Genomic DNA, 13,218 nt, shown 5'->3' with positions numbered 1-13,218 from the left:
CTCACTATTTTTATAATGACACACGTGACACGTGATGTATGTACTATTCCGTGTACCAGTCAATTATAATTTATACGTACAAAATAAATAGATTTAAATCTACTTAATAAATATATATACACACACACACACACACACGGAACTTGATTGATGGCATACGAATTCTCCAAAACTAATTTCAACGATCCCAACCGTCAAACTTGTTTGTATATGCTTTGAGATCACATCAACAAAAAATCATAAAAAATAAACATTCAGAGATCAAGTAACGGGACAAAGCTTTTCAACGGTTATAAACGAAAAATCACGATTTAACGGTTATTTTAACTCCGATTTTGATGATTTTTTATAACTACACTCCTTGACCCTATATGAATACAATGAATGGATTCGATCTTCAATTTAAAATATTTACACAAGTGGATACCACAAAATCTTTTGTTATACTTAATGAAAGTATAAATAAACTTTAAGTGTTAGTCAATCTATCGTTTTACGAATTCTCCAAAACTAATTTCAACGATCCAAACCGTCAAAATTGTTTGTATATGCTTGGAGATCACATCAGCAAAAAATCACAAAAAAAAAACATTCAAAGATCAAGTAACGGGACAAAGCTTTTCAACGGTTATAAACGAAAAATCACGATTTAACGGTTATTTTAACTCCGATTTTGATGATTTTTTATAACTACACTCCTTGACCCTATATGAATATAATGAATAAATTCGATCTTCAATTTAAAATATTTACACAAGTGGATACCACAAAGTCTTATGTTATACTTAATAAAAGTATAAATAAACTCTAAGTGTTAGTCAATCTATCGTTTTACGAATTCTCCAAAACTAATTTCAACGATCCAAACCGTCAAAATTGTTTGTATATGCTTGGAGATCACATCAGCAAAAAATCACAAAAAAAAAACATTCAAAGATCAAGTAATGGGACAAAGCTTTTCAACGGTTATAAACGAAAAATCACGATTTAACGGTTATTTTAACTCCGATTTTGATGATTTTTTATAACTACACTCCTTGACCCTATATGAATACAATGAATGAATTCGATCTTCAATTTAAAATATTTACACAAGTGGATACCACAAAATCTTATGTTATACTTAATGAAAGTATAAATAAACTCTAAGTGTTAGTCAATCTATCGTTTTACGAATTCTCCAAAACTAATTTCAACGATCAAAACCGTCAAAATTGTTTGTATATGCTTGGAGATCACATCAGCAAAAAATCGCAAAAAAAAAAACATTCAGAGATCAAGTAACGGGACAAAGCTCTTCAACGGTTATAAACGAAAAATTACGATTTAACGGTTATTTTAACTCCGATTTTGATGATTTTTTATAACTACACTCCTTGACCCTATATGAATACAATGAATGAATTCGATCTTCAATTTAAAATATTTACACAAGTGGATACCACAAAATCTTTTGTTATACTTAATGAAAGTATAAATAAACTCTAAGTGTTAGTCAATCTATCGTTTTACGAATTCTCCAAAACTAATTTCAACGATCCAAACCGTCAAAATTGTTTGTATATGCTTGGAGATCAAATTAGCAAAAAATCACAAAAAAAAAACATTCAGAGATCAAGTAACGGGACAAAGCTTTTCAACGGTTATAAACGAAAAATCACGATTTAACGGTTATTTTAACTCCGATTTTGATGATTTTTTATAACTACACTCCTTGACCCTATATGAATATAATGAATGAATTCGATCTTCAATTTAAAATATTTACACAAGTGGATACCACAAAATCTTATGTTATACTTAATAAAAGTATAAATAAACTCTAAGTGTTAGTCAATCTATCGTTTTACGAATTCTCCAAAACTAATTTCAACGATCCAAACCGTCAAAATTGTTTGTATATGCTTGGAGATCACATTAGCAAAAAATCACAAAAAAAAAACATTCAAAGATCAAGTAACGGGACAAAGCTTTTCAACGGTTATAAACGAAAAATCACGATTTAACGGTTATTTTAACTCTGATTTTGATGAATTTTAACAGCTACACTCCTTGACCCTATATGAATACAAAGAATGAATTCGATCTTCAATTTAAAATATTTACACTAGTGGAATTTATATACTTAATAAAAGTATGAATCAACTATAATATTAATAATTATATACATTTAATATTTGTAATAGATTAGTAGTGTATGTATTATTTTTTTTATTAGGCTTTCATTTTCGAGTGTAGATATAGTACTTGAACGAGAAATGTTTTAATGTTTTCAAGTAATATTTATGTCGCAATGTGTGGTATGTGCAAATTGTAAAAAAATATATTTTTTTCTTAACGGGTCATAACGGGTCATAACGGGTCGGGTCACTTTACCCGTTGGGTAAAGTGACACGACCTGTTAAGGACCCGTTAAGATAACGGGTGTGACACGACACGACCCGTTAAGATAACAGGTGTTACACGAAAACGACACGAACACGACAGACACGACCCGTTTGCCAGGCCATGACTCACCTTCTTCTTGTTGGATCCCACTTACCCTTTTACGCAAAAGGATGATTCGAGAAGTTGGGAAAAACTTCTCCAGAAAAGCCCTCTTCATGCTCTCCCATGATGTGACAGTTCCGGGAGCTAAGTCGTACAACCAATCGTTGGCTTTGTCCATCAAAGAGAATGGAAAAGCCTTCATCTTCAATATACTTCCATCGACGTTGATGGGAGTCATGCTTGAACATACCACCTCGAATTCCTTCAGGTGCTTGTTCGGATCCTCCATGGACAACCCATGGTACTTCGGAATATGGTGAAGCAAGCTTGACTTCAACTCAAACTCATCGGTCTTCCCTTCGGCAGGTGGGGAATATTGGATACACAAGGGTGCGGCATTATCCAATCCCGAGGCCGAAAGCTCCTTGAGTGTCCGGGTGTCTACGGCCATGGCTTGTGGTTCTTCAAATAGCCTTGCCATGGGTTCCTCAAATACACCTACCATGGCCTCTTCTTCTTCAAGGTCAGATTCCGAACGTTGTGGACTTGGTTCGTGTGGCTTCCTCTTCCGTCTCAAAGTCCTCTCAAAATCGCTGTCAAAATCCGAGATATGCTCACGAATCGGTTGAGAACTCCGAGTCATGCACTAGTACCTAAAACAAGGAAAACAAAACAAAGTCAGAATTCTTAACAAAAACTAAATTAAACAGAAAGTAACAATCCAAGGGATTAGCAAAGTTGCTAATCCCCGGCAACAGCGCCAAAAATTTGATGCGAACTAATTAAGCACACAAATTAAAACCCTCTTTTGACAATTGTAGTAAAGATGCAAGTAGGGATCGTTCTAAACCGGGGATTAGGAGGGATTACTAAATCACTTGGAAACTGACTCAAAAACGTAAAACAAACGTTAAAAACACTAAACTAGACTCAAAGAATGCAAAACTAAACAATAAAACACTAAAACAAATCAAAAGACTCAAAGAATACAAAACACTTATAAACACAAACTAAGACACTTTCTAACTAAATTAGACACTAAAGTAAAGGGGGATTGAGGTTTTGACGAAATTAAACTAAATGCACAGATTGTAATTTAAAGACAGAATGTAAATATGAATGTGATGAAGATATGGATGAATGCTAGCTAGAAGGTTCTTCTCCACACATGTTACACTTGCATACAAGATGATTTTCAGTTGGTCTTTCAATCAATTATGAAACTCAACACCCCGGGTTAATTAGGTCCGCTTAAATTAACCGTCAAGTTTTCCTTAAGTTAATGAATTGGATGGGTTAGCGCAACGCAATTCAAAACATTCTCCAAAAGTCCTTTACGTGAAAAGCACAATAAAGATACAATCAAAGATCATTAAGAATCATGAAAACTATAAGTGTTGACGAGGCATTCGTTACTATGATGAGCATGAAACTAGTGCCAAGAATTCATTTAACGCGATTGTTTATAAGCAACCTCCACTACTTGTGAATATAAGTTCATAACTATTAGGTGAAACTCACTTATATTCTAGCGTCATATTCATGCATGAAAATTAAGCGTGCACTCTCAATCAACATACATAAATAAGTTATCGATCAAGCAGTTAAACAAATTGAATTCACCATTCATGAAATTCCAACCAAAAGTAATCAATTCATATTGCAAGCATAAACATGGTTTCGAATCACCCCCTAGCTAAATAGAGGTTTAGCCTCTCATTTTCACAAAAAGAGAAATACAATTGAATTTAAACATAAAGCACAAAGGATTGATTACACCTAGAACGCACAACGAATCCACTTGAATTTCTGTGCGTCGAAGTTCCTTTTTCCTCTTCTCCTTGCTGCGGCAGAGAGTGTTTAGGGAATTGCTGGATAGTTTTCTGGGTTAGGGATGGATTTAGGGAGGTTGGGTGGTGCGGCAAGGTTGGTAGATGGTGTGTGAAGGTGTGGAAGGTGGCTGGAAAGGTGGAGATAGCTGCGGCAGTGATGGGGGAAGGCTGGAATTGGTTGCGGCTGATGGTTTTTGGGTGATGGAATGCACGGGTTTTTGGGAGAGAATTGGATAGAATGGGTGATGGTGGCTGCGTGAAACAATATGTGTATGAATGGAATGAAATTAGGGTGAATATGCTACGGCTTAGGGTCAAAATTATGTTTAATCATCCTGGAATGCACGGCAAAGGTGAATAATATTGTATGGTGGCTGCGGCCAGATTTTTTATTTTATTAGGGTCAATGGTAAATTGGGGGGGGGGGGGGGGGGGGGGGGGGGGGGGGGGCCACGGCTTATGGTGGAAAAATGGGAGAGAACGGCTTATGGGATTTTTGGGTGAATATTAGGGTGAATGAATATGGAATGAAAGGTGAATCAATATGAATTAAGGTCCGGCTGCAAGGTTGTAGAACTAGGGTTATTAGGGTTTAGGGTTTAAATGCATAAAATGAGACAAAACTACCCCCCCTTGCACGGCAAGGGAAGGGAATTGGGCTAGGGCCTTGGTCTTGTGTACTAAAGTGTATACAAGGCCTACAAAGTGGCTAGAAAATACGGACGTTTAAGTTTAGGAAAGTTTACCAAAACGGGAAACTTAGGGTTAACTTTCCTACTTCAAGTAGGAAACCTTGTTTGAGTAGGATTCCTCGTTTTGGTAAGAATTCATCGTTGGAGTAGGAATTCGTCGTTTCTTCAAATCTTCAACTCATTCATTCCTCTTTCGCTCCAAAAGACTCCAATTTGCATCTTCTTGCACACTTTGGCCTTATAATCTGAAAATACACAAAAGTAGCCTTAAACACTAAAATAGCTAAGTAAACACAACATAGATGCACGAGAACAAGCTAATTAAGTCGCATGAATATGCTCCTATTAGTCAACCAAGTAGATTCCGAACACTTAGAGTGTATGCTATACTAATATTAAGTAGAATGTAAGCTTTTTTCATATCCACTAGTGTAACTATTTTAAATTGATGATTGGGGTCGTTCATTGTATTCTTCTAGGGTTGAGAAGTGTATTTGTAAAAAATCAGAAACGGAGCTAAAACGACCAATAGATTATGTTTTCATTTCTAACAGTAAAAGGATTTCATCCCGTTAATTATCTTTGAATGTTTGTTTTTTTTGGATATGTTTGGCGTATCAGATCTCGAAGTATATACAAACAAGTTTGACAATTGGATCGTGCAAGCTAGTTTCGTAGAATGCGTGTCCCATCAAAACAATAGATTTGCAGAAACTATCAGATCTTGAAGTATCAGATCTTGAAGTATATACAAACTATGCTTCCATTAAGTAGAACCTAAGAATGCACTAATGTAAATATTTTCAATTGATGATCGGGTTCATTCGTTGTATTCTCCTAGAGTCGATAAGTGTATTTGTAAAAAAAATCATCAAAAACAGAGCTAAAACGAAACCCTAAGCCATAAAACTTAATTAAGCCTTTGTGCAATAAAGCCTTTTATGGTTCATCGAGCAAGATTTCACACACTATGCCCTTTTTTTCTTCCCTTTGCACCAAACATTTGCCCAACCAAAGTTTTCTTGTCCGAACAACAGCCTCTATCTCACAAAGTCTTTGACAAAACCTTAAACGTGGACCCGTTTTGTCAGACCGACTCAAATTTTGCGTCGGGTAAAAATCACTTCACCCAACGACTTTTGATGCAACGAAAAAAAAATTTGTAGAACGAATTGTAATTTTTGGTAGTGATTTATCGTGGTAGCAAAAATTATTGTCCTAATCAGGCCGCCCTATACAAATACTTCCAAACATTGTCTAACATTATGCCTATTGTCCAATCTTTTATTACAATCAATATTTCACACTAATTTATATTAAGAGAGAGAATTTAAAAAAAAAAATATTGAACGTTTAAAAGATTTAGTTTTATACCACTTAATACTACGGTCTAATGGTATTCCTCTTCACTTATAAGTGAGAGGTCTTAGTTTCGATTCTTGCCAAAGATGAAGTTCAACCACATTATTTTGGCAAGCCCTTGTTAGGCTTAGATTCATTTCAATTATTACATCAAATTTAGACATGGAGAGTGAAAATATAGAGCTAGGGGAGATGCATGTTAGTCATAGGTTTATATTTAATCTAAGAATTTGGCAAAGAAGTTAAGCTCTAAAAGCTCCACCAATTTCTGGTAGGCTTTTGATACACACTTAAGCCTAAACTCTCTCTTTTCACAGAAACTTACTACAGTTTTGTTTAAAGTTCTTTGAATAACCTTGGGGAAAGGATACGATGGTGGAAAATTCTGAAACCACGACTAACAGAACGCCCTACGTTTATGGACACAGATAGGAGGATAGAGACCATGACGTGACCACGCGCTACCGTTCCTCATGGCTCAACACGATGATAGGAGAAGCCTCGCTGTCGTAAGCCTTCACTGTAACCCCTGCACCCCAGCAAATAATAAGGACCAGCAGAGCAACAATGGTCTAAGCCGAAACCCAAGTGTAAAAAGACACAATAGCAGCACATAGGCCCAGCCAGATGCGACAGTGAACAACTACAGCACAGTGCCAATGCTTAAGCTTTTCTGCAAGCCCAACCTGCAAACGTTGACATAAGAGCCCAATCTGAAGCTGCAGCAAGGGTAGCGCTGTAAGCTTAAGCTCACCCTGCGCAACACCAACACACCTCAGCCCATGGCCAGGTGGGCCTTACCAATCTGGATCCACACCTCAATGTTTGACTCGACCTCATGCATGATTATGTCCCAACCACCTAGACGGGTCCCCAAACTGGTTTAGCCGAACCAATTCGTGGTTTCTAGATCGACTCTAGGTCAAAATAAACTGACCAGACTAATCTTCGAACCGACGACTGAACCACAGGTATTTTTACCCTGTATTCTGTAGGTTTGACCAAAGATGCCTATTATCTGAGCTCTTCCTCCCTAAATGGGGACCAACATTTGTCTTGATAAATAATAGATTTGATAAACGTCATTGTGCAGCAGACAACTTAGGTGAGCCAGCTTTTGGAGCATATCGAGATGCAGTGTACTCTTGATGAAGTGACCCGAATTAGGATGAGTGCATACAATGACATTTCTTTCCAACGTGCCCAGGCAAGTAGCCACTTAACCAGTTACAAACACAACATTTCGGTAGTCTGCACTCCTGACTCGGCCACACTTTGACAAGCATTTCGGATTAGATTCCAAGCGAAATGTCCACTCATAGCTTAGCTCGTATGGAGTTCCTTCTACCTCATACCTGAGTAGATGGCCAGGGGACGAAGAGAATGATAAACAAAATTCGACTTGAGTGCAACTAAAAGCCCGCACCGAGCACCATCATAAGTAGCATGTTTGCCAGCAAACAAACCCAACCGCGTAAATTCAACATATCACATTTCACACTCTTTAAGGGAGACGAAATCTGAGAAACACTTGAAGCATTATTACAATACCATGATCCTCTACATGAAAAATGATGCCATTGAGTGCAAGATTTTAGCCACTACCTAGCAAGGTGAAGCACAAGACTGGTTCCATGTCATATCCTGACTCGACCATAGCACGATATTGTCCGTTTTGGGCCATACCTTCACAGATTTGTTCCTGGGCAAGAGAAGCTCATTACCCAAAATGCGTCATGCTAGGAAGAGAAAGGCATGTACATATAAAGCCAGGGACCAACCCTCACCCTATCGATGTAGGATACTATAATCCACCCTCCTTAGGGAGACCAATGTCCCCATCGACACATCCGAACGGATGGTGAGTCTAGCTCTGATACCAAATTGTCACATCCCGACTCAACCATAGCACGATATTTTCCGCTTTGGGCCACGCCCTCACGAATTTGTTCCTGGGCAAGAGAACCTCACTATCCAAAACACGTCATGCTAGGAGGAGAGGGGCTTGTACATATAAGTCTAGGGACCAACCCTCACCCTGCCGATGTGGGATACTACATTCCATGCCTTACCGTCGCGATCAATCAGAAGCATCAACGAACTTTCCTTGGCTTTCACTAAGGAATATTCATCTAATCGCGTGATCAAGAAGAACTTTGACCACCCGCTCAACATCGAGAAAAACCTGAAGGAAATATTCCACATCAAGGATGAGAAGACTAAGATTGTTATGTGCAAGGTGCTTCAAGAAGGGACTCCTAACATACCACTTTCTGCTCGAAGAATTGGTCATGGGAAATGACTTAACCTAAGTGAATTTATTTGCTTTGGCAAAAAAAACATGCACTCTGGTACGAAGCCTAGCGAGCCAAATAAAGGCTAACGAAATCAACCTAACAAAAAAAAATTAAGCTAAAAGTCAAGCGCATGGACCATTTCTCGATGAAAGGGGGCCCGATGCCTAAAACGTACATGAAGTTCTCAATCCCTATAACCAGATCTTCTACGACCTCCAAAATGAACCATGGTTCAAGCTACCACCTACATCAAAGTAAGGCACCTCTAAGCTGGATCACATAAAGTACTGTGCATTCTACCATAGTTTTGGCCACACGACGGTGAAAAAAGGCCGGTGAAGGAAAGATTACCTTTAAAAGCTAGTGAAGGAAAACAAGTGTGACAAGTACCTGAACAAGCCAGCAACACATCCCAGGCAGGTGTGACAAGTACCTAGACAAGCCATCATCAACAACTTCGTTGAATTTGAGCACCTACAAGCCATCAACAACTCCAAAAGGAAAAAGATCTTGTCACACTTGATCTCAAGATACCTCCAGGACTGTCAGAACACACCAACTTAACTATCATGCCTCACTTCAAAGACATGACCAAAAACGACCCGACGGTTCAATAACATTATAACTTTTTTGTTTATTTCATAGTTGCATCTAACATCTATGTTAGACTGCTTACGTGAACTAAGACGAGATCAAGCCATTCGTAGTACACCCTTCTTTAAACTCCAACACATCTCATAGTGATTTCTAGCACAAAATCATACAATTCTATAATCACTCAATAGAACTCCACTAGCATGATTCACTAGATTCCAGACTCCATAACAAAACAATATGCCAACTAGGATTGTCATTTTGATATTCACATATATCACAATGTTTTCCAACCCAATTTCACAAGCACAAAAAATAATCGATTCCATGAATCACAGATGCACGATATTAACATTTAACTGCATTGATCAACCAATGAGATCAAATATCACTTTCAATTTTAATAAAGCCAATCTGCATAAAGTTTGTCATACTTCTCGATTTATTTAACTTCTATGCACAAGAATCTAGGGTTTCAGACTAACTTAATGGAACCGAATTGGGAAAGTGATTTCGGACCACTCAACGGAATCCAACAAAGATAGGGTTTCGTACTACTCAACGGGTTTCGTACTACTCAACAAAACTAAATAAGGAATGGAATTATGGACAACTCACCGACATCCAATGAAGATAGGGTTCCGGACCACTCAATGGAGCCAAGTAGGGAAAAGGATTTCGGACCACTTAACAAAAGTGAATAGAGAAAGAGACCTCAGACCACTCAACGGAACCGAATAGGAAAAAGGATTCCGGACCACTCAACGAAATCCAACAAAGGTAAGGTTTTGGACCACTCAACAGAACTAAACACGGAAAGAGATTTCGGATGACTCAAGGAAATCCAACGAAAATAGGGTTCTGGACTACTCAACGGAATCTAACTCTATATAGTCCCCTAGTATGGATTAAAGAATGCCATAAACATCCATCTGATGGCGTCACCCCTAGAATGCATATAGTCCCTAATACAGACTACCGTTGAACCATAGGCATGCATCTAATAGTGTAGTTCCCCAATGCGGATTAACCAGGCTGAACTGCTTATGGAATTATGTAACCAGGTAGGCAGTGACCCCTAAATGCGGATTATTCATGCGGAGTCACCCCTAGAATGCATATAGTCTCCAATGCAGATTAACTAATAATACACATAATCCCATTGTAGATTAACCAAGCAGGACCACCTATGTACGACACTGTTACAATGTGCAGTCACATAATCACACATCGTATATCCCACTTCATACATCATACATCAATTCAATATGAATCATAATTATAAACACACACACACTAACGATTCCAAGAGACCAACAATATCTAATCACACAGTCGTGCCAATTCTATGGAATATTTCTAATATGGTCCCCGGTACAATAATCCATTTCCAATATACTTGTTTAGAAGTCCAGTAAACACGTAAATCTTGGCAAGGCACCCTTACACATGAAACGAGGTGCACAACTCTCGAGATGAGTCGCAACCTTTAGCAAGTCTCAAATAACGCTAATTCAACAGTTAAGAAAGATTGAGAATAAGTTGACCCAAAGTTAACCCTCAATCAAGTGGCCCAATCCATAAATTCCTAGGATCCTCAAATAGTATGCGAAACAACATACCATAATTTCATGACAATCTAACAGTTAGATCTTAGTCTGGTAGACCTTTATGAAACTATGCTCAAACGGCATAATTACATCAAACAAATATCCAAAATGGAAACAGCATAATTACATCAAACGGATATCCAAAATGGATTCAAGGTATTGAAATTAGTCTGTAAGGTGAACGGCTCAGTCATGGGCCACTATCTGATGTTCGATGAATGATTTAAGACCAAGGTTTTGTAACTAGAGCTGAAGTAAGTCGATCTCAAGTTGTTTGGATCGTCCTTTTTCAATGGCCTCAAATGGCAACCTACGATGGTTTTTCATACTGAAGCTTTGGTGGGTTTTGCTTCTAGGGTCATGGGCTATAATTTGGTGGTGGTGGCCAAGGGCAAAGTTATGAAGGGACCAGAATGGTTCTGAGCCTACCCCGACATTTTTTTTTCATAGAGAAAAAATTAGAGTTATCTTTCTGATTTCCAAAGATTTTTTAGGAGATTAGGGCCTTAACCAGAGGGAGAAATAGGAAGTAGGCAAGATAGTTGTTTCTTTTAGAGTTTAATCTTTTTTCACATGGTGCTAGTGGTTGTTGACAAACTTGAATTCTACATCCATTCATGTGCGACTTTCGTGTTTTTGTTAGTTGTTTTTATTATGCTGTTTTTTTCACCAATTAACATGGCTCCTAACTGATCGGAATGTACTGATGAAATGGAGTGGAATTGGAAAACTAACATCATCGTCACTGAGCAAGCAAACATCAAAATTAGCAGGAAAGTAGTGGTTGAGACGATGACCAAACTATGAATGAGATGATGGATTCGCGAGTGTGAGACAAGGATTTGGGACCGTATTGTAGCATTGTTTCAGAGCTAGCATTGTTTGTGGTGTTGTAGCGTTTTTTTTTTTTTTTTAACATTTATGAAAGGCCCCTCCTAACCCAAAATCTTGATTCCGCCACTGGCGATGGCAAAGATTATTGTTGCATAAAAAAAATAAAAATAAAAAGTCATCGTTAAAAGGAATCAGGTCGCAATCCAAGTTAGTGACCCAATCGCCTATAGTTTGGGCTTGCTGATGATCTGGGTTTCCAAAAAAGAAAGGCCCCCCTCAAGATTTCTTGGGCCTTCTAAATATAGAAGGTCTAAATAACATATTTGCCCATGACTTTAAAAGCTCGTAATTCCTTCGTTACAATTATGTTTCGCAAACGGGTTTCGCCTATGACTCGTGGAATCGAGCTTTATCCAAAAATACTAAGAATGAACTTGAAAGATCCATGATGACTAATTAAGAAAATTCAAACTTTGTAACAAAATAACTAATTCTAAAATTAACGGAAACAAAATAAATTCGCGTAAATACGAAATATATAAAATTAAATAGTAAATTCTAGGGACATGATTTCGCAAATCTAGCAGACAAGGAAAGCTCCCAGGTTTTGGCCATCGACATTATACAAGGATCGATCATCGGCTTCACAAAGCAAGACATTGAAGGGCTAGACTTCCCCTTTAACAACACCCTGATGATTTATGTTCATATAGCCCATGCCATGGTTTACAGAATAATGGTGGACAATGGTATCACAGTTAACATTCTTCAGCTTTTAATATGCAAAGAACGAGCTTAAAAAGCATGACTAGACACTTGACGGAGGTTTTAACCGATTCAACGGCCACACCTCAACTGTCGTTGGAAAATCATACTCGATGTGAGCAACCCTCTGACTATCTCTCTGTAGACCTTTATAATCATAAGTGACTTGTCTCCCCATAACGAAATTCTAGCTAACCCTGGCTAGTGAAGATTAGAGCAGTGACATCCGTCGAGTATCTTTGGAGAGAAGAAATAAAAACATAGATAAAAAGGAGCAGGGAGCACCAGGTCATAACCCAGCACCGTACGACGCAGCTTGCAACACCCCACGTTTCGACCTATATCAACAGGAGGCCTTGCCAAGCCTTTTTTCTCCTTCACTTTTTCGCACCCCAAGCCAACAAGACACCTGAACTTTCTTTTTCCCATGCTAACAGGCCAGGCCTTAGGCCTAGCCATTCTATTCCTTGTGTCTGTTAAGCCCACCACAGGCCGAGCATAGCGCCCTACACACAAGCCCAAGGCTAAGCTTAGCTCTGCGACTTACAACTACAATGCTCACACACTCAGCATCATGCTGAGCCATTCTTACGGCTTTATGGCTCCAAATTAGCTACACAAAAATATAAAAAGTTAGCGCGCAATGAAGAAGAAGATGATGTCGATCAGCTCTTCACAATGGCAAGCAAGAAATTATGGATGGGGGTACAATTTCCTATGATTTTATCTCTTTCTTGTTCGG

Source organism: Pyrus communis, chromosome 2 (assembly GCF_041283825.1).
Source record: "Pyrus communis isolate YQ-2024b chromosome 2, ASM4128382v1, whole genome shotgun sequence".
NCBI lineage: Eukaryota > Viridiplantae > Streptophyta > Magnoliopsida > Rosales > Rosaceae > Pyrus > Pyrus communis.
This window is presented reverse-complemented; position numbering follows the sequence as displayed.